This window comes from Struthio camelus, chromosome 1 (genome assembly GCF_040807025.1).
Source record: "Struthio camelus isolate bStrCam1 chromosome 1, bStrCam1.hap1, whole genome shotgun sequence".
NCBI classification, from domain to species: Eukaryota; Metazoa; Chordata; class Aves; order Struthioniformes; family Struthionidae; genus Struthio; species Struthio camelus.
This window is the reverse complement of record NC_090942.1, coordinates 30502615-30524858: the sequence shown is the minus strand read 5'-3', so window position 1 is coordinate 30524858 and position 22244 is coordinate 30502615. Positions and strand designations below refer to the sequence as shown.

Below are 22244 nucleotides of genomic sequence, written 5' to 3'. Positions count from 1 at the left end.
AACGGGGACAAAAGAGTTGCGAGGAGCAAATAAAAGGCGCTGCCCGACCACCCATCCGGCGGCCCCGCGGCGGCGGCGCGCCTGCCCTGGCGCTGAACTTTCACCTCCCGAACCCGCCCGCACCCGATTGGCTGCCGGCGGCACCGCGGGGCCGAGGGCGCAGCCCCAACCCCGGCCCGGCCGGGCCCCGCCGCCGCCGCCGCCGCCCCGGGCGGGAGCCGGGCACGGGGCAGCCGGACCCGCCGTGCCGCCGCCGCCGCTCTGCCGAGGTGCCCAGGTCGCGCTGGCTCCGCCCTGGCGGTAGCTGCGGCCCCCCCACCCCCGGGCGGCAGGTCCCGCCGCGCAGAGGCTGGCTGAGCAACGCCCCGGGCGGAGCGGCGCGTCGTTGGGGAGCCCCGGGCGCGGAGAGGCGACCGGATGATCTTCCACTTCGCCCGGAACACCGGGCGGCGAAGTTGTGTGTGTATGTGTGTGGGGTTTTGTTTTTTTAAATAAATGCAGTTTATGTTAATTCTGAGTGACAGTCACTTTTGATTCTGGTCTTCAATGAACGCCGAAGAGGCTTTCTAATTCAAAATTACATGAAAAGTGTTAGGTCGAGATTATTACGCTTTGATTAGGTGGATTCTGAATTAACAAAAACACATTTCACTTTGTTAGTGTTCTGCTTTACCTTCGGTGTTTAGCCGACACTCCTTCCATAGAATTAAATGTATGTGCTCAAATGGGTAAGAGAAATGCGACGGGGAACGGCGAAGGATGAGAGAGGACAGGATCAATTTCTCCGCTTTCCAGCTATGACGGGAACTCGACTCTTCCTTCTTTCCCCTCCTTTTACGCTCGTTAATTACAATGACTTGGGCGGGAGGAGACGCGCTGCCCGTTCCCGGGGGAGCGGGCGCCGCGCGAAGCTGGGCCGCCCGCGCAGGGGCCGCGGAGCAGCGCGCGCGCCCGGCGCAGAAGTTAGCGCGGCCGCCGCACGCTCACGGTTGCCACCAGAAATGCGAGTTAGCAGCTGGTTTCCATTGCAGAGGGGCGGGGGAAGGCGGGGGGGGTTCCTTCACCTTACTCCGACATGTCGGGGGCAGAGAAAGTTTCGGGGCCCGCAGGCGGGGGCGCCGGGGGCTGCGGGCCGGAGCCGGCGCCCCGCGGCCGCCGGGACCCCCCCCCCCGGCGGGGCGGGCGGCCTCCGCGGGGCCCCCGGGCTGCCCGCTCCCGCCGCGCCACCCCCGCGCCTGCCGCGCCCTCCCACGCGGGACCCCCGGGGCTGCCGTCGCGCGCGGGCTGCTGCACTTCGAGGGCTGCCAGCAAGCTGCAGACAGTCGGCACTGCCAATACAACATACGGCTTTGTTTTCTCCCCGTCTGCTAAACTCGTTGTGTCTAACGGAGCAGGAGGAGAGGAGAGAAGGGAGGGGAGAGGGGGCGGGGAGGGGGGAGCAGACGAGAGCAAACAACTTCCCCGACGGTTTGTTTACATAGCAGGTGGACCTGACGTCTGCAGCGGCTCGCAACAGCCCGCTCCGGCAGGGAGCCGGCCGGGGGAGGCGCGGAGCGGGGCGCGCCGCGCCGGGGCACGGCCAAGCGGGTCCCGCCGTACTTTTTTTTTGTTGCAATCCCCCCTCCGTTGCTCTCCCCCCCCCCCCCCCCCGTTATTAGCACTTCTGTGCAGGCCACTTTGCGATCATGTGAGGGCTCCCTCTTCACTCCCCTTTTCTCCAAAGGAGTCCGTGTGTGCAGCGGGTTTTTTTTTTCCTCCTTTTCTCTCTCTCTCTCTCTCTTTTTTTTTTTTTGCATTCCCAACAAAACACATACACAGAGGCGGCACACTCCGCACAGAGGCAGACCCACACGCAGGGGGAGGGAGAGCGCCGGCGAGAGGCAGCGCGAGCCTCCGGGAGGGCGCGAGGCACCGCGCGCCAGCTGCCGCTCCGCGCCCGCGGAGGGGGCCCGCCGCCGCCCGCCCGCCCTTCCCGCGCCGCCCTCCCCCCGCCGGCCCGGTCCCTGCCCGCGCGTCCCGGCGGCGGCGGCAGCGGCGGCTCCGCCTGCAGAGACTTTGCATGTGCGCGCGTGTGCGCGCGGGGCTGCGCGCGGCTCCGCTCGCCCTTTCTCTCCGTGTCAGCTCGTCGGGACGCCCTGCACGGTGTCTCCTCCCGGTAAGTTTTACCCCCCCACCCCCGCCTGACACCCTCCCGTCCCCTCCTCCCCCCAGGTCCCCCGTTTGACTTGCTGCTCTCACCCGCTCCCTCCCTCCCTCCCCGCCTCCGTTACTCACTGACTTGCCGCTGCCGCGGGAAAGTTTGGCCGCGGCCGCCCCAGGCACGGCGGGCGCAAGTGTGACATGTGTCAGGTTTCCTCCCGGCACCCGGGGGGCTGGGGCACCGCTCTCAACAATGCACCCAAGTACGGGGGTTGGGGGACGCTAACTGAGCCCGGGCAGTTTTTGCCCCGCTCGTAGTTTCGGATGTTTTGGACAAATCCCGCGCCCGCCGGCAGAGCCGGCCGAGGAAGTGTGGTTGCGGCGCCCCGCTGCTCGCTTGCGGGCTCCCCCCCCCCCCCCAATTCTCCAGGGGCGCCTGTCGCTGGCAACGCGCGACGTGTTAATTTATCAGCATGGCCACCTTCTTTTAAGGCAGGGCTGCGCACTCCCCGCTACCCAACTCCAGCTTTTTTTCCCAAGGTCTGATGCAAAACCTGCTCCGCTCCCTCCCCCGCGCCCGTTCCTTGCAATTAAAAACAAACAACCTGTAGCCTTCCCGTACAGGGAAAGAAGTGCAAGGAAGGCAGCGAGGCAGACTTTAAAGTGAGGATTTCCAGGGGAGGCTCGGCTGTCTTCGGCACTCCTCCGCATTCTTTTTTTTTTTTTATTTCCCCCTTTTTTCTTCTTTTGCTTTTCGAGACCTTCCTAGCGGATAGCCTGGGTGAAGAAACGTGTCACGTTTCTCCTTTGTGTGCGTGCCTGAGAGAGAGGCGCACTGCCCCCCCCCCGCCCCTCTCCCCACCAAGACCCCTTTTTCCAGCCGCTCTGCTCGCCCGCCAGCGCGGAGGGGGCGGCCGGCACCCGGCTCCGGCGGCCGGACGGCGTCGGCCGCGGCTGCCCCCGGGCGCCCCCTCTGCCGCGGGCCGGGGAGCGCAGGCGGCGCGGAGGTGCCCGGGCGCGGGCTGGCGGCGGCTCCGCCCGCGCCTCCCGACGCCGTTTTGGCTGCGCGGTGAACAGCATCGTGTCCGTGTGTCCGTCCGTCCCCCCACCTCTCCCCCCCCCCCCGCCCGCCCGCCCCGGAATTTCCAACCCCCCCTCCCCGCCAAAAAAACAAAATAAGCCTAAAACCAAGGCTTAATAAATAATGATGTTAGAGCTGCGAAGTTCCCGAGGCAGCCTCCGGAGCTGGTGCGTGGGGGCCTTCCCTTGAAATTGGCTCTTGAAATTCAAGAGGACTGCGGGACCTGGAAAGTTTTGAAAGTTTAATTTTTAGGAGAAGTAGCGTGTCTATGGCTGTGAGGCATGCTGGGGTGGCTTTTCAAGTTGGCAGTGCGAGGGCAGAGAGGAGGGGCAAATAGCGGGGCGCCTTTTTGCTCGGCTTTTTGCGCCGTGCGGCGGCTGCGCTCAGCGGCGGCTGCGCACCGTGTGTAGCTCTGCCGATGACCTGCAGGAAGGTATTTGCCACGCACTTGAACTTGCGTGGCAAAGATAGAAAACACTCTCTTTGGCATTTTTGCTCTCTTTTCACCAGTTAGACTTTTGTCAGGCTCTGGAGGCTGTGGGCCCGTTTCCAGGCACAGCCCTCGGTTGAGGCTACTGGTGGGCACTGGTGAGCTCCCAGCACAGGCCTTCTGGGGGAAGTAAGTCTGGGCTGTGTGTAAGTAGTATGTGCAGGCAGGAAAACATGCATTTAAAACTTGCAGGAAAGTTGGGAAAGAAAGCGTCCTGGCATATTCTCAGGGGAAAAAATAATCTCAGAAGTAACCACCCTGAACTTTAGTATCATCGTCTTTACTCAGAGAGTGCAAAGCCACAGATGGAAGAACACACAGTAATCTTTACCTGATAATCGATGCTATTTTTAAGAACTCTGATTTGTTGATGTACTTTTTAAAGAAAAAAGCACAGAAGTTTCCCTTCTAAAGAGGATTTCCCTTGTTCTTTTTCCTGCCTGAAAGGCCCTGTCCGAAGCTCACTAAAGTCAGTGGGAATCTTTCCATTGACATCGGTGAGAATCAGTCCGTTGACTGAATGGGCTTGGATCAGACCCTTGGAAATTTTGTTACAAATGTGGGACTAGGAAGTTGCACACTGTGCCTGTATACCCATGTTAATTTGTGAGGGCAAAAAAGAAGTTAGAGACAAAGTTAAAGAGATTTTGACAGGTTGAATTTTTTTTTCTGTGCTAGGTAATTTAAAACCATTAAGGAAAAACATTACTGCTAGTAATATTACTCTAAAGAAAATATGATTAATTATTAAATCAGTTTCTCTAATGCTACGCTAAACCTTTTGAGTGAGATATAGATTTTAGTGTTCAAATTAGTATTTATTTTTAATTTAAGGTTTCTCCTGACTGTCTATAATAATCTGTTCACATTAAATACAGAGATTGAAAAAACCCTTTTTTTGGAGTAACTTTCTATTTTAATGTAGATGTTACAGAGCGATATTGTTCCGTAGCATTTTTATATAGTTAAATGATTTATTTAACTATTCAGCATAGTAAATAACTAAATAGTTGAGGGAAAGGAAAGCATATTTTAAATACAGCATTTCCAAAATGCATATAATAACCTTTATGTCAGTTGATAGGTCACTAAATAACATATAAAATGATACATAATTAGATTTTCTGATATATTTTGTTAATGTATAACACTGGAAGTCTACTGCTTGATGTGAGGCCTTCTTAGAGTAGGTTTTAACATTTAGCAGTAACATTAACAGCAAGCTTGAGCAGAAGCAAATGCACTAATATTTGGATATTTCTTTGATTTTAGTTTAGCCTCAGTGATTCTTACGTTTTGTTACGTGATCTTTGTTTCAGTGTAGTGTTTTTGAAGGGGGAAAAAAAAAGCTTTGTAGCTTTCTCTTTAGTGTAGAGTCATGTAAAATTACCAAAGATTCTACAGGGAACAACCAAATTAGTGTTTATTCCATATATGGAAGATTAAAAGAAGTATAGCGAGTTGTGGGTATTTTAATTAATAAATATATGGCAGCATTTTTTATCTGCACTAGTGTTTGCACAGTAGCGAGGTGCTGTATTTCCTAGATTTTCAAAGGGACTTTTTAAAGGAGTCATCTGATGCTTATACAATTTTAAATGTACTTCTGTAATAAAACATATTAAAACTAATATTTTAAGATGAAAGGTGTATTTTGGGGGGAGAAGTTCTTGTAGGATTCTAATGTATTTTTAGAAAAGTTCTTGTTGGACTCCAGTATACTTTTAAAAATTGCTGTAGCGTAAGCTTTGATTTCTGGATTGATCAAAGTGAAATAAAATAAACCTTTTATACTCTGAGGAATATACCTGATTCAGCTGTGCCTGCGCCGGAGGTATTCAAGACTAATGGGCTGAAAACAATAGAAAACTTCTGAGATCTGATCTGTGTTATGTCAGTGTTTTGCAAAAGTGTCATTGAAAATGTCACTTAACCTCCTTATTTTTCATCATCAAAATCTGAGGGCTGGTATTTCTCTTTCTGATAGGGTGATTAATTAATATTTCTTGAATACTGAGTACTCTTTTGTTCTGTCCTATTTTTGCCAGATTTATTCTGGAGAAATTTAATTCCGATAGTGGTTGGAAAAATAATGGTTGATGGGAGTCATCATGTTGTTTCTTTGTGAGTCAGATCATGAAGAGGTCACTTGCTTCTAGGAACTGAAAACAATTTAGGACGTAGGTCACTAGGACATACGCATGCAGTGATTTTGACTGGAGAAAATTGCAAATCATGGTGGAACTCAAAAATGCTATCACCTTTGCTGTAAAATACTAATATTTGGTACGTACAAACTGATGACTCTTTTTAAACTTTGTGACAGCTTGTGGTTCTAGAAGTAATGCAAATTGTCTGTTTTTTTCACAGCCACTATACCATAGCCCTCAACTAATCCTTGAATAATTGTTACTTAGATTCTCGTTCTCTATCCTGTTTTGACTTGAAATCTTTTCTGATTGTATGTGCAAATCACTAGCACCAGAAAAGCTGAATTAAACAAGTGAAATTGTAGAAAAATCTATCTGTAACAACTACAGTTATCTCAGATAATCTTAAAAGTTTCAGTATTAGATTTCAGTCTTACTTGTTCTGAAGATTTTCTTCCACATTTGCTCCGTAACAGAATGAAGATACTTATCTTATTGAAAGCATTTCCAAGGATAGTTTCAAACCTTTAATTTCAAAACTGCTAGGTCAGCATAAAAACAAAAAGCAGTCCCGCAAGTATCATTTAACACTGACAATCTTTTTTTTCTCCTTTTTGAGGCTCTGAGTAATTTAATGATACTTCTTACTTTTTAAATCTTCCAGAATGTTTACTTCAAATTATAAGAGGCAGCTATCCATTGAGACAAGATTTGCATCTATTTTGGCTTTTCTCCTTTTTTCATTTTTGCTAGGTTTTCATTTTAAGTGCAAGACAGCGTTTAGTGTCAGCTGGATTTAAAAGTGCCAGCGATGGCCCGTCTGTGCTGTCATCACTGAAGTAGTTGAAAGTAATCTTTTTAATGAACAGTTGCTTCCCAGTTTATTGGTTCACCAGAAGTGTAGTTTGGGATGATGTTAGGAAGCAAAATTTGAACTCTGAATACCAGGTTATGTACAGAATTATGTTTAATATCTTGCGATAAATGCTTTCAGTTCTAAGGCAAATTAAATCAAAATGTTAAGCATAGCGTATTACGCTATTAACTCTTTCAGGTCTTCTTAGTAAATTGTAGAGGCTATTCAGAAGGGGACTAAGACTGCATTAACTTTTATCAGTTTAGTTAAGTTATTTCTTATTCCTGGCAATAGCAATCATACATGTCCTCCTTCCTTCAGCTGGAGTTGGAAAAGGTTTCATTGCAGATTGTTTTGTATTTAAATGCCTATGTTAATCAAGCTTAGAGCTAATTTCCTTTGATACTGTGAGCTGTACACTAGATACACGCTCAGTTTGGTTGTGTACTGGTGTGCATTTGGGTGCGTCTTGACTGTGATTCTGGCTAAATTAGGTAGCTCCCTGGCTGCTAGGGTCATGCGAGGGAGCAAAGGCAATAGGTTCGGGTGACAGGTAGCAACTTTATTCACTGTGCAGAAGGGGCATTTTCTGCCCTGTTCCCCCTCCTGTTACGTGACGGCCGTTCCAGGGCGGAAGGAGTAATCGCAGACCTCCGTCATAAAACCCCAAACGGACGGTCTTTGGCCTACCTGTGGAGTTCAGTTGTTTATCTGAATATTTTAATCTTCTCCCTCCTTCCTGTGGACAGCAGATACCAGAAGGGGGGAATCTGTTTCAGGAAGTTTCCCCTCGTCCCTTGGTGGATACAGGGCCGTAGACAAAGTGCAGATCCTTTGCTCTGTGAAATAGTCCTTTGGACCTCTGCTGTGCACTCTGATGACCACAGATGCCAACTACATCAAATTAAGTATTTTGGTAAATTGCTGCTCTTAGTCCTTTTTAACCTGGTTTTGCCTGCAGGATATTGTGAGGAAGACAGTAGGCCTGTGCCAATTTTATCCCAGTGGGAGTTATTCTTTCCTCTCTACTCCTGGGCCTCAAACAGGATATTTCTTTAAGAGTGACATTTTGAGGGTAGGTAATATATCATTATATGTATCTAGGAAGTTGTTGGGGTTTTCCATGCAAAATTGCTTATTTGGATAGATATTAACATTTTTTAAAAAATTAATATTCCTTATAAGGCTGACATTTTGTTGGAAGAATATAGGCAGTCCTAGTGAGGTAATTTAATGTTCTATTACAACATGATGCATGTTTTGCAACTTTGATCAGAAATTTTCTTAAAAAAATATAAAAGTGAGTTATTTGGTCACCTGGCTTTCTTATTTCAGCCTAAAACAATAAGCTACATATTTTAAAATTAAAAGTTACGGACTTGACCAGCTATATGTTAGAACGCTGAAATCTTGATGAATATTACTACTGTAGTTTTGGTGATCTGTCTTTCCAGGGAAATTCAGTCTCCAAACTAAGAAACTTGTATTCAGAGAAACAATCTGAGTTATTAAATTTTTTCAAGCACAGTATCATGCTAAGTATCTGTCAGATGTTGATTTTGAATTTGCCCAGGAATGGCTCAAAAATCTAAAAGGAGAATAAGCCTATAAACCATTTAAACTTTGCCATTTAGTCCATCCGAAGTCTTACTGTAAAAAAGTTACTCTCAATTATTCTATTTATTTTTGTAACTCTAAATATTTAGCAGGCACATTGTTCTTCTGAAATTGTAACCCACCTAGTAAAAGAAAAACTGTGGATAGTACATGTGTAATAAAGCTTGTAGTTGACATTTATTGCTTGGAAATTAGATCAAAAACTGTCAAGTTTTACCACTTACAAATGATGTAGAGGAAATTGTAAGGGTTAGCTGTGGGAAGCCACTAAGGGCTTTGGAAAAGAAAGTGGCAACAGAAAAACAAAGAAGAGTTGGGGAGTGTTGTGGAAGGAGGCCAGAGGGAACATGCGATTGGGCAGAAGCCAGAGAATGCACAGATTTGCAAGGGCGAGAGAAGCTAATCAGAAAATAAGGATTGTGATTTACAGAAGAAGAGTTGTGTGTTTTTTAGCTGATAGCCAATATATGACATAAATCTTTACCTATAACTTTATATAAGGGAAGAAATCATTAATATTTTGCATTACATACGCAGGCAGACACAATTCTATTTACTTCACAGGAGTCATACCAGTTTACCCTGGCCACAATTTGGACTTGGACTTCTGTCAGCTAGTGTTTTAAATATTTAGATTTTATTAATTACAGTATGTGTCTTTTGAAGGTTATTTATTAGTTGCTGCAGTGAAAGTTGATTTTTAATGCGTATCTAAATATCACTTTGGTGTAGCAGAAGAGGAGCAGAGTTCTTTTGAAGATGAAGGAGGAGGAAAGTGTATAGAAGACGAGGCTAGTATCTTTTAGAGTCTAAAACAGTAATTGAAATATTTATGATTCAAGACACTGCTCTGTGAGAGAACGCAGAAAGGATTGTGGTTTCATTACAGTACTTACAGTATGCGCGTGACCTAAAAATGAAAACACAAAAACCTAATGCAATCAGGTGTGCACAGACTGCAGAGATATGCATAACTGATGAGCTGTTATGTTTTCCGTAACAGTATGAATAGGTTGTCATCTTTGTATAAAAACATTTAAATCGTTAAGGAATAAGTGATTGTCATATGTACAGCACAATAAGCATAAGAGGTGCTGAGAACTCCCAGGTATGTGGTAAAATCATTCTTCATTTGGTCATCGGTTAGTGGAATATATGGGTGCTAAAACTCTAAAAATATTAGGATGTTACTTTGCTAAAGATCATGAAATGCTTTCACCCAGAAGTTCATTCAGAATCATTTGTTACCATTCTTGAATGCATTTAAATGACTTTTAATGTTGTGATGAGGCCTGAAACTGTCGACGTATGTTGAAGAATATGTGTGCTCAGTAATTCACAGGATAACTGTATTGAATATATGGAGGAAGTTTCAAAGAAAGTGTCATAAATCCTTGCACAGCCTTCTACTAAGTAAAAGGAATTAAGCTTATTGTAGGAGAAGTTAGTTTAGAGATATTTGTTGTTTAAATCTGTTTAGGTGACTGGCATCTTCTAAAAGAGTTAAAGATGTGTTTAGCATTGGAAATAGTAACCGGTCTGGCCTGGGCTTCTCTGTTCATTATTGACCAGGAAAAGGCATGAAGTATATGTGAGCAAGCAGAAGTTCATATCTTACAAGGTTTTATATGGCAACCTTTTAAAAATGCTTTTTTTTTTTTTTTTGTATTGGGGAGGCAGATCGTGCCTTGATGTGATCACATAGAAACTTGGAGAATAGTAAAATTGTCAGGATATTTGTTATTTCTGTATACCTGTAGGGCACGATTCGTTGGGAAGGTAATTACTGTTCAGGTGTCCCTTGTATGGGTTTGGAGCTGTGCAGTTTTGGGAAAGGCATGCGCCTGCCTCTGTGTCGGCGTGAGGGACCGTGCTGCAGCAGAGGGCACCTGTGCCCATCAGCAGCCTTCCGGGAAGGAAGCTACAGGCTTCATTATTCACAGGTATTGAGTGGGTTTATTGAATCTCAGATTGTGGGACGCAGCACGTCCTAAAGAAGAGTGCAGCCAGTAAAGACAAACATCTTCACTCCTTTTCTAAAATAGCACTTGAGCAGTGGAATTCTTCTTAGCAGAAACTGGCTATGCTGAAGGGTGATGTTTACAGTTTAAAAAATGTCTTTGAAGGATTTTGCTGAAAAGAGCTATCCTTCCAAAATCTTCTTTGGAAAGTGAGGGGAGGGTGCTTCCAGACCAGGTTTGAATTCCTTTACGGACTGAGCGTGATGTACAGCGTGGGCCCTTGCTACGCTCCTGGCCCGCCTGTGCCAGGAGGAGCCCCCAGCGGGGTCTGCAGTGGCGAGTCACAAGGCCCCCCTGAACTGTGATGCTGGGCTGCCATGGGCAGCGTGCTGCCCGGCGGAGCCCCCTGCTTAAGCCTGCATTTCTAGCGCGTGGTAGCGCAGAGAGAATCCCCTTCTCTCCGTTTGACCTGTTTCACGCTCGAGGAGAGAAGGTGCTTGAGAGGGCAGTCACAAAGCCTCTCCCAAGACTGACGAGCCTGATCCAGAATTCTCTGACTCCCTTTGATTGCTCAGGGTTTTGGCTTAGGTACTGAGATTTGCTGATCTTTGGGTGTTTTCATATGTTCACTTTCAATACAGGTTTTGGAGGTTAAGAAGTTGCCAGCTACTTTGCTGCTCTTTGGTATAGTCTAGACTGAGACTGGTGATGGACCTTTTGCATGTATCTAAGCTATTCCAATGCAAAGGAAAACAAAATGCCTTAAAGTAGCAAGGAAGACTTAGTCTTCCTGTGGAAGTAATATTATCTCTAATCCTCCCCGTAGCTGTTCCATAAATGAATATTTAATTATGAATTGAACTTCTTCTTCTCCCAGCCTTTTTTTTTTCTGGACTCCTGTGACGGTTCTAAAGAAACAAATAACAGTAACTCGTCAGACTATTCCGTGTCAGCCTCCACGGAGTTTATATGTCTTGCTAACTTGTTTCTTCTAACATTTCCGGTATCAGAAATACTAGTGGCACCTATTGATACAACCTTGTTCCTGCTGTTCCCACAAAAAAGGGACAAATCTTGCCCAAGAAGAAGCGAGTTGTAAAACACAACTAAGAGACAGTCCATATAGCGTTTTCGCTCTTCCTTTAAAAATACGTTCTTAGTCCTATTTATATGGTTCTGAACAAGTTGCCACTCAAATGGAAAATACACATTCAAAGTGACTTTTCAATAATATTTAAATACTTCCAAGGATTTATTTCCATTTCTTCCGTAAGTGCATTTTAAAAAATACAACAGTCACGTACGTCACTGGTAAGGATTCAAAGACATTTGAGAAAGACATTCCAAAAAATGAACATATATAGTTGTTTTAAATCGGTGGTGGCCAGCTTTTTCACCTAAGCCTGACATATCTTGTGCAGTGGCTGGAGGGTGGCGCATGCCATATGATTGGGGCTGCTACATGTATGCAGTAAGCCTTAGCACTTCCTAGAAGCTTTTGGCTTGCTTTATGTGCAACGTATAGTGGATGGACAGAAGTAATTCCTTGCATATTCCTCTAGAAAGCGTGTGGCTACAGGCTGGTCGGATTGGCAGAACAATTCATTTATCCTTTCCGAGGCACCCTCTTTCTTGGAGGCTTCTCCAGACCAGAGAAGGAGCAGGCTGTGGGACAGAGTGTTTGGTGATACCACCTTGCTGTCATTTCTTTGAAACTCTCTTCCCTACCTCGTTATATGCTTTTCGCCTGACAGGAGAGCTATTGTAAGGTCTGAGAAAATTGGTGGATGAAGCAAACTATATGCTGCTGGACTGGTTCTTCGGAGTTGCAGATTGGGCACTTGCATTTTAAATCACTGTATGCTGTGACTCAGTAGACGAAGAACACAATTATATTATTTGTTTATGTGTGAAACTGGAACTTCCTATCCTAGACATACTAGAGTGTTACTTTAACTTCTTATTCACTAAATGTCTCAAGTAACTAAAATTAAATTTTAAGTCTTAAACTATTAGCCGTGCTCTAAAGTAGGTGCCTGTGCATTTTGTGAATCAATAGTACTTAGGTCAAAACCTGAAATTATTCTAATGTGTCATTTAAGTATAGTATTACAAATATATTTCTGTACCTAATGACTGCCATTTAGATCTGTGTTGTTACCAATTAAAATATTACCAGAGCAGGGAAGATAGATAGCATGGTTTCAAGTCACTGTTATGCATGCAGTTTTTCTCCAAATTCAGTTAGCAACAAAACCTTCTTCAGCCGAATTTCTCTTGATTTAAGTCATAGCTGACTGGAAGCAGAATGGGACCACAGACTATGAAGAATATCTTTCACATTGTCACCTGCAGTATTACCATAACTGGAACTAACTAGTCTGCAGTTGCACAGTATCTGTGTTGCAATCCAAACTGACACAGCCCTGGAATGTTTCGGTAGCAAAAGAAAACACAGAGTGGAGCCTAACTCCGTACGGATGGGATAAGCTGCTCTTTTCAGAGACCTCCTTGGGTGGGTAGTCTTCCAGGCAGGCCAAGTTTATCCTCGAGGTCCCCCAGCTTTGCCATGGGTTGCAGAAGGAGGGAGATGAGTCCAGGTGAGGGGCGCAGAGGCTTGCTGTAGGCAGCAGTCGCTTTTGGAGTTCGTACGTTAAACTTTGGGTCAGGCTGTGGACACCATTGCTTCCCAAAACTGAAGTGCTGTGCTAAGAGAGTGCTGCTCCCCTGAGGCCTTCTAACTGGGATGAGCTCTTTGTTCATTTGTTTTGGTTTCTTCTTACTTCAGATGCTTCAAGGGTCTTTTTGTGAGGATGTAGTATGTGGAAGAAACACTTTTAGTACCTTCACTTTTACTTGACGGATGGAAATAATGAGTCACTGACCAGTGTCATCTTTACTACTCAGATCCCTGTAGGGGCATTGAGGCTGATGTTTCACCCTGCTGCTGCTGGGGAAGGCTCTGCAGCAGCTGAGGAACTTGATCTACCATTCCTGGCCTTCACTCGGGAACAGAGTATAGTATATTTGCTGGTGACTGACATGCTTAGATTTATGGTCACTAGGTAGCCGGTCAACTCTTCAAGCCTAGCTTTAGCACTAGCATTAACCCCTCAGGGTTCAGCTGCTTGTGGCATTTAAAACATGTCAGGAGGCGTTGCTCTATAGCAGAGATTTGACTCTGCAAGACTTGTGCTAACTCTTACTGAAGATATGAAATACAATTTGTAGCTTATAATTGCTGCCTAATATGATCTTGGACCCTTACTTAAAATCCATTTAACTGATACTGTGCTTTCTTTATAAGGTTATTATTAGGAGCTAACCTTTTCTTGTGTTGTGGTTTAATGTACATTGTAATAAGAGGGTTTTTTAAATGTGTTTAAGAGTTGGAAGATATGTTAGAGGTAACCTTTATGCAGAGAGTTTTATGTAGTTGTAGCAAGGAGAGTAATATTAAAATCCTGAACGTTATTTCTAGTACCATCTGAATGTAATTTGTTCTGATTGTGTTTTGTGTGTGCCTGTTAAAGGAAGATTGCACAGTATGTTGAGAAGATGTGTTTTATTCTCCAGTATCTTCCTTACTTGTAATTAATGACCTAATGAAAATTATTACCTTTAGAAAGTTTTTTCTACTTTTAATGTATACAAAGATACACAAAGAGTATCAGATACAACTGATAAATCACAATTCTTTCTTTCTCTACATTTCAAGTAGAGCAACTTGAAACAGAGATTTGAGCCACAATGTTGGAAGCCTCCCAATAATCTTTCCCTTCTTGTTGAGCCTTGACGAGCAGACGTTGGCCATGTCTTTTGGAGATCTCTAGGGAGCACTACATTATAGTAGATTTAGAGACAGATTTTTCAAAATGGCAAATGTTGGTACTTCTTGCTTATATCTACAGATACTAGTTTGTCTTCTTTTGATTGCCTTGAAAAGGTACAGGTTTGTTCTGAGTCATAAATTAACAATGAAATAATTCTTCTAGTTTTTTTAGCAGATAGCTAAGAACAGATGTAGCATTTTGTGTACATGAAAAGCATTTCAGAAGTTTCCTTCCTGCAGCTTCTTGAAACTGCTATAAATAGGAGTGAAGGTGATGAAGTTTCACACCAGAAAAGAGGTCTGGAAGAAAACCCCAGCTGCTTGGGCAGTGACCCCAGTCCGGAGAAGGATAAGATGAATGTCCTAAGTATGGACAGTTTTTGTGGGTTTTGCTTTTTTTTTTTTCCCCCCCTCCTGGTGATTTTAGAAAGCTCTTTTCCCATTTCTTTCCTTTTTTTTTTTTTTTTTTTTTTTTTACTTTTTCATTTCAATTCTTTTTTTGCCTCACGGGGGCATTGTGGGTTGGAGTCAGGGAGCAGGTTTTGTATGTGTTGGACTGTCGGTCTATAACTGGAAAAAAAGCTTTTAAATTTGTTTTTCTCATGTTCAATAAACTATTGTGCTTAGGGGTGAGCACAGCAGTAGGGTTGTAGCGGGCAGGAATGGCTGAAGGAGAAATAAGCATTAGTTTTTATCTTAAGCAGGCGGTGGGGGGGCAGCAGTCACAGCTCATGAGACTGAAAGCAACTGCTTCTACTATTGTGAAGAAAGATGATGGTATAGACAAAAGTGTTATCCTGAAATTTATAATTCTTGGCTCAGATGTAGACTTCTTGTGGAACTTCAGGAGAGCTGCTTAATCTCAATGCAGTAAAGATAAATTCATTAATGATTATGAGGTGTTGAGATAATTAAGTAGTGAATGGCTGTAAATTGCTTTCTGAAGCTCAATGACTGTAAACTCTGATCTTCTAATTTGATCTATCTACCACTTCCCATTCCGTTGCTGAAAGACTTTGGAGAGAGAGATATTAGTCCCAATCTAGGCATAGTAACTGCTTGAACCGAGTTAAGATTCTCTGAAGAGAAAACCTTGGATGAGGGCTGGGGATGCTTCCTCAGTATAAGGCTGTTAGGACAAAGGATAGCACAAACAGGTTTTTACATTGCTTATCGTATTCAGAGATTATGATGTTTTTTATTAATTGCTTGGATTTTGTACTGGCTTGTGATGGCCGTGACATTTACACAGAAGAAAAATTAAGAAGATAACGACTCTTTGAGAGAGATACTCCCCAAGGTAGAAAAATCAGCTAAATTTGTTTCTTTTGGTGGTCTTGCAGTTTTGCTCCAATACGTCTTTCTGGATGATCTAGACAAATTTTATCATCCTCTCAGAAGACAATTTCCTTTTTTTTGTATTGTTTGAGTGCAGAAATATTTTCTGAAGTAAATTAGATCTCTCTAAGTTTTTTACAAAAAGGATAGTTTGACTACATGAAGAAAGTGTTCACTTTACACTTTTAATGAGAGCTCTTAAGAATAGAAATATGTGTGAAAGTATATTCTCGTTTACTTTAAGATAGTGTTAATGCTATTCCTGGGTACATGTTTCTTTGCCCGGGGTATTCCTCATCTAAAGCACTATTTTCTGTTGATTTGCTTAATAGTATCAAGGGATAATTGTGTTATAGTCGTCTGAGCTGTAGAATGGCCTTTGGATCATGATGGAGAAGAACAAGAAAAGTAATACCATAATTGGAAGAGTTTTGTGATGGGCAGAGGTCGTGGATTCTGTCCCTTTTTTCCAGTGCTGTTTCATATACTTAATTGAATGACTGGAATATGAAATGCATGTGTAATCTCTGGAGGAAGGACCAGAGCCTCCCTCTCCCTGTCCTCTGGGCCAGTGTGTCCCTAATAAACTTCTCAATGTGGCCCAGCCACAACTGGAGGAGCAACCAAAAGCTTCTTCCCTAGCTTGTCCTGCAGGCTGTTAGTTAAAGGACTTGTCTGGGATAAGCGTAAAGTGAGTTTTCGCTCTTCCCAGACCGAGGAGAGGATACAGCACGAGTTTTCTGGTCTGTGGGTAGATACTGTGAGCTCTAGAAGAGAGATCTGTTATCTCCCTGCAGACTTTTTTGGCTGAATTCAGCTGCCGTCTTCCATTTGTCTCTCAGTGTTGGGAACGGATAGAACACACTAGACCCTTCAAGAATGCCGAGAGGGACTGAGCAGCCCCTTTCCCCTCCCTGGAAGCGGAGCATAGGTACCTTCTAGCGCAGACTGGATTGCTTCCGAACATGCTCAAGGGTTTCTGTGTCACCAGTGGCCACATTTAAGCTTTTCTTGGGTCTTCCAGCCCTGGTAGGAGACAGCTTGATTTACTTATTGAACTGAGAAGTACAGATCAGATGCTACAGACCACAAGGTTGGGATGAGGACTTACCTGTCTATATGTAAGTCTGTGGTTGTTGGTGCCTGCACTGCAACAGCATTCGTCATGCAGTGTGCTGCTTGTTTCGACCAGGACACCTCAGTGCAGTAGGATGATTAGGAAGTAAAGAATGTGAATGAAAACAACGGGTGAAAAGCTAATGGAGAGTAATCTTGCAGTGTCAAACTTTAATATTTCTTTTGGCCAACCACTTTTCCCTAGAATTAAAAATCCTAGTAGATAAGCTAAAGTGACACCAAGCCAACAGACTGGAACAGCATCTCTGGGCTTTGCTGCAGATTAGAACATCATAAATAGGCTTGATAGCTCAGGTCTTGCCTGATGTGTAGTGTCAAAAGTAGACAGCAATTAAACCTCATCCTTCTTTTTCTATGTTACTGTTATGGATTTTATTTCAAGGTGAAAGTGCTGTACTCATCCAGTCAAAAGAAAACACTGAGTTAAAAAAAATGAGTGATTATGTTTATTTGGAAAACAGTTGTTGTTGAGTTAGCCCCCAAATCTTCTGTTTTCTTGAATTATAAAATGATGAGAATGGGAATATTTTTCTTAAAACCTGCCATGATGGAGCTGTGTTGGTGTCTCTTACAGTGTTATCTACAGGCTTAATGTGGCTGTGTGAGCTGGAAGGTGAAGTGCATATTATTGCTGAAGTGTGCTAATTAGATTTCCTTGTTGCAAAGCATTCTGTACATTTTGAGTACAGCTGTAGTAGTTGCTACTGTTCAGTTTGTCACAGAGGATTTGGGAGAAAGTGAATTAACTAATAGATAAGTGTTCATAATTCATCTTGGAATTTTCTAATGCGTTAAAAGAAATTTTATAAGTTAAGTTTACTTGTGTGTATGTCTTGTAATAAGGCTTGTATAAAACAGCTAATAACTGATTATACGCAAGCTGCTTGCTGCTCTGCCATCCCTCTCCCCCAAAAAGTGTTCTGCAGACAATGAAAATTCTGCTTTTTGGTTTGCATTTGCAAAATCTGAAGGATTTGATACTTAGTAAATACAATTTTAGAAAGCTTTACAGAAGTAGAAAAACCCCTCAAAACCAAAAAAGTAATTTATTAGCAGTACTGCAAATCAGGTTGTTCTAAAATGCTGTACTTTGCTTTGCCCAATTTGATTATTGCAGTCTAACATCAAGGACATTGCTTCTTCCACACCTGTAGACTTAATTTAATACCTGCATTTTTATTTTAAGCGGGAAGAAGTAAAACACGGATATTAGCAACTTAAATGTACTGAATAACTACGTAAGTGATCTTTCTGTCTCTGGATTGCGATTGAAACAGTTTGAAGCCTTTCTTAAAATGCAGTGCTTGAAACAAAAAAGACCATTTTTGTAATCATTGGCAAAGTTTTAATTTGTTTTAAGCCTTAGTGTTGATCTAGAGCTTTTGCTCTCTTAAGGTTGATTAATTGCTTTTGCCACTTTTGTTTGCCGTACAGTATAATCTCATGCAGACTATTGTATTTTTTCAGTCTAATCTTCCATTGACAGTTGTATGTTTGTATGGGATGTTAAATTTGACTGCTAATAACTTAAGTATTTTAATAAACAAATAAATAAGATTCAAAACAGTAACAAACCACTGCAAACTGAAATGAATGCTAAGTAGTGCAAATGTATCTCATGAAGCATGATTTCTGCACCTGCTGTAGACTGTGTTGTGAAAGCTCTTGTTTTCATGTGATCTTATTTCTTTAGAAAGGGAAAGTGAACGCCCTGTTCTACATTCAGTTATCTTTTAGTTTAGGGCAGATTTAGACAGGGAAAAAAGTAATAGGCCCATGTTTTCCACTGAGTATTGTTAAAATGCCTGTGCCTTTCATGATAATTACTGTTAAGGCTCGGTGCTGTTTCTTTAATGGAGATAACTCTCAGTTGTCTTACCTGTAAAATGGATGGATGAGTGTTGGTGCTATAGTCACTTCTTACAGAATTAAAAAATATATGATTCAGATATTTAGTCCCAGAGACTTATGACTCATCTGCTTTAGCACATGGCCTTTCAGAAAGCACATAGCAAGTTGAATGCTTGGGTAAGTCACATTAATGCAATGTGAGCCTCACTGCACAGGTTTACTCTCTTAATGATAACTGACTTGGTTAACTTGGCCCAAGTAGAAGCCCATAATTTTCATTTCAAATGGAATTTTAAGGATGGAATTTAGTCAACTTGCAAATGATGCAAAGGAAGATGTTGTTACAGTTGATCTTATTTGACTGCTCTTAGAAATAGAAACTAGGAATCCTAGTGCGTCGCACTCCTCTACTGTTTTACAAAGAGTTATGTAGTTGAGTGAGAAGGTGTACGTTCTCTCTCTGTATGAGTTTGTGCGCATAAAGGAAAACATGCCATTCACTTGCTAAAGTTGGCAGTATACAAATTTTCACATACATACATAATGGGCAGGCAAGAGAGCTGTGAAATCTTAAGACAGACCAGACTAAAAACGTGTTCAAATAAAAAAAGAAAAAGAAATATAACCTGCTGATAATGAAAGGGTGAAGAGGGAAGGGAAACTTGTGCTCTTCCCCATTTTTTAAGGAGCCAAATTACGGTCTCTGAACTTCTGAGATTACAGTGAATTTTCTTTACTGTACAACTGTTAGAAAATACAAAGGTTATATCTATGCAGACAGCTTAACTTGCTTTCTCGTTCTCCAGAGTGCCTTAACTCATCTCATGCTCAGCTGTAAAAATCTCTAGCTCATGAAAATCGAGAGTGTTAGGGTCCTAGTCCTCCTGGATGGCCAGGACCAGAATCTTGGCACCGCCCACGGTGCCCCGCGTGCCCACAGCAGCTCATCGGGGCCGCAGCGCTAAGCAAGCGTGCCCCTGAATCATGCTGTGAATTACTCAGTGCTGGAAGCCAAAACGTGGGAGAGAGAAACGTTTCTGTGCTGGTATCCGTTTCTAATCTTTGCTTCTGGAAGTTTTCAAGAGCACTGCTACTTTTCAAGAGTGTATGTAGCTCTGAAAGTTTTCTATTTGCTTTTGCTTGCTTGTACTTTCTCAGTTTTCTTTTCTCTTATGCTTGTTTAAAGTTGACCTAAAGTTGTCCTAATAATGGAGGAGGTGGTTCTAAAAAACTATTTCTTCAGGAAGGAGGATCCTAAAACTTTACTTAACTAGAGATATACTACGAAGTGAAGGAGCTGCATGAAATGCAGCAGTAGTACGAGGAACCATCACGTTTTTACTGAACTCATTGTACGACGGAAACTGCTTTGTGTCAGCTGAAATGTCAGATATATCAGGAAAAAGTTTAAAGTGGAACCTGATTTCTGTACAGCTAGAGATTCAAGTAGTTTGCTTAGGGATACAGTAGAAAATTAATCTTATGCTTGAAACAAGGAATAGTAGCCTGTGTTTATTATTTCTCCTCCAGTTTCCTTTGGTACTTATTAATGCCCTTTGGTTAACTCCATTATACCTTTGTAAAACTTATTGCAGAGCTCAGCTGCTTTGGCTTGTTTGCTGGGATAAGCCTCACTGATATTAATATAATTAATAGGATGTGTAAAAAATTGCTGAACTGCATGTTGCAGAATTGGCTATTACACCTTTGTACGCAGATGTTCTGCAGTTTGTAGGGCTTCGTCCTCCGCAGCCAGGGCTCGTCAGAGAAGATGCTGGCACTGTGCTGATTTTGAATGCTGTGCTGAAAGTTAGGTTGGTAGGAACAGTGTTGCTCCTGTGAAAGGGTAAGAGGGGTGGAGAATAAAGTCAGTTTACAGTTTGGCAGTGTGGCTCTAATTTGCTTTTTTTGATGGTTATGCCACAGGGATAAAAATATGAGAGAAGGAGGTACTATGTTTTTAGATATTGAATGTCTTTGAAGATTAGATTCATAAGTGAGAGTTGAAATTAATTGTTTCTTATAGTAGCCTATTGCATGATAAAGCTTTTCTTCTTTTGTCTCTTGTTTTTGGTGAAAGGTATTGCTTTATTTCCTCCAACAATTTTAGCTTTACGAAAAATATTTTTAAAATTTTAAGAAAATATTGCAGAATAAGGTGAACTGAGGATTCCTTTTATTTTTTGATAGCTTTGAAGGTATCATGAATGTTAATTAACTTGCTAGTTTTGTGAATGGGAAGTATGAAGCTGATCAAAAATTTTAAAAAGTGGAGAGTAAATATGTAAACTGATTCAATGCAAAACAAGTAAGTAAGGAAGAAGACAAGAAATGATATTGAGCAATGTGACTAGCATATGAGCCCTGACCAAATAAAACATCTCGTTGCAACAAAAACTGTGAGGCAGTACATCTAGAGATGACATTGCAGGCTTGGTATACGCTGGTATTTATGCTGGCTAATCAAATGAATGTGGACATTCCATGGGACTTTATATCCTTGGGTCTATAAACAAATGAAATCTTACGTAGCAGTAACGAGGCTAGATGTTTCTGACTAAATTGCTTCTTTCTTTTTTTGATATGGATGTTCTTTTTGGATGATCCCTCAAAATAACAATATGGAAAAGAGGACTATATGGAGAGGAGAAACTTGATGATAGAGGATTTTCAAAAGTTTATCTTTTAAAGCCGCAACAAAGTCCATTAGGAGTAGAGCAGCTCTTCACGCTAAGAGTAGTTACTCACAGGAACAAATTACCAAGGGCGTCAATGTAGATTTCACTAGGAAAAATTAAACTATGATTTAAAGGCTTTTCTATCCCATTTTCAAATTTGGTGAAGGAATTATGTCAGCAGTCCCTTATAAGCCAGAAATGTATTCATGTTGTTTTGACCTCTCTGGTTTTTCTTTTGAAAGAAACGAGAGGGTACGTAGTGTGCTTACCGGCATATCAATATTCATTAATTCCATGTTTGTACTTTGACAGTGTTTTAGAGTGCCCGACAGGGACTGGAACTCCACAGCCAGATGCTACACAAACACAGAACAACCATGAGCCCCAGCCCAGAAGTATGTTAATTTAAATATACAGGTGGAGACAACAGGTAGGAACAGACAAGGGAACACAAGAAAACAAGGAGTCATTGCAGCACATCAGCAAATAATCTGTTTTCAAGTTTTCCATAGGTCTCCTGCCAAAGCAGTTTGAAAGAGGTTAATGAGTTAGTCTTGTGAATGTTCACAGATGTGTGAGGTGTCAGCCTGGATAAAAAGTCTGAAGACACTTAATTGAAAAAATAACACATAGATGATGGAAGCTGGCAGCCTGGGCCTAAAGGAGAAGGAGGTTTACCTCTAGATACGGAATGAGAGATGATAGGTAGGCTTTGACGTGGAAGGTAAGTGATTAATATATAATGGGATACGGGATTTATGTCAGAGGAGCGAGACTGCATTTGTCAAGACTAGAACAAAAGATAGGAACAAGATGTGAAATAAGCGCGTTCATGGGAGTATTAGCTGTATGGGTTGAGAGGAGAGCCATACTTTAAAGAGGGTTTTGTAAAGATCCTGCAATATTTACAGGTAAATCTTTTGTAAATGTTTGAGTCTACAGGACCTGGATGCTTGTTCTGAGGATTGAGAGAGATGTATGAATCAAAGATGATGCACAGATTATTGGCCTTATTATTACCGAAACATTGGTAATGTTACCCAAGAAAGGAGACAAGGGGGAGAGCATATTAGCCATGTAGAAGAGACTGCTCACTCTGTATCTTCTAACTGTA

General features: G+C 42.8%; 1 protein-coding gene across 4 annotated transcripts in view; it reads left to right on the top strand.

Moving 5' to 3' along the window:
- Positions 1–2021: 2021 nt before the first annotated feature.
- The window catches only part of FOXP2 (forkhead box P2), a 447021-nt gene continuing 426798 nt past the window's right edge, over positions 2022–22244 (top strand). For all 4 annotated transcript variants that reach the window (XM_068932927.1, XM_068932983.1, XM_068932976.1 and 1 more), the window contains exon 1: positions 2022–2155. The gene's annotated coding sequence lies outside the window, so the exon portion shown is untranslated. The remainder of the gene's footprint in view (positions 2156–22244) is intronic.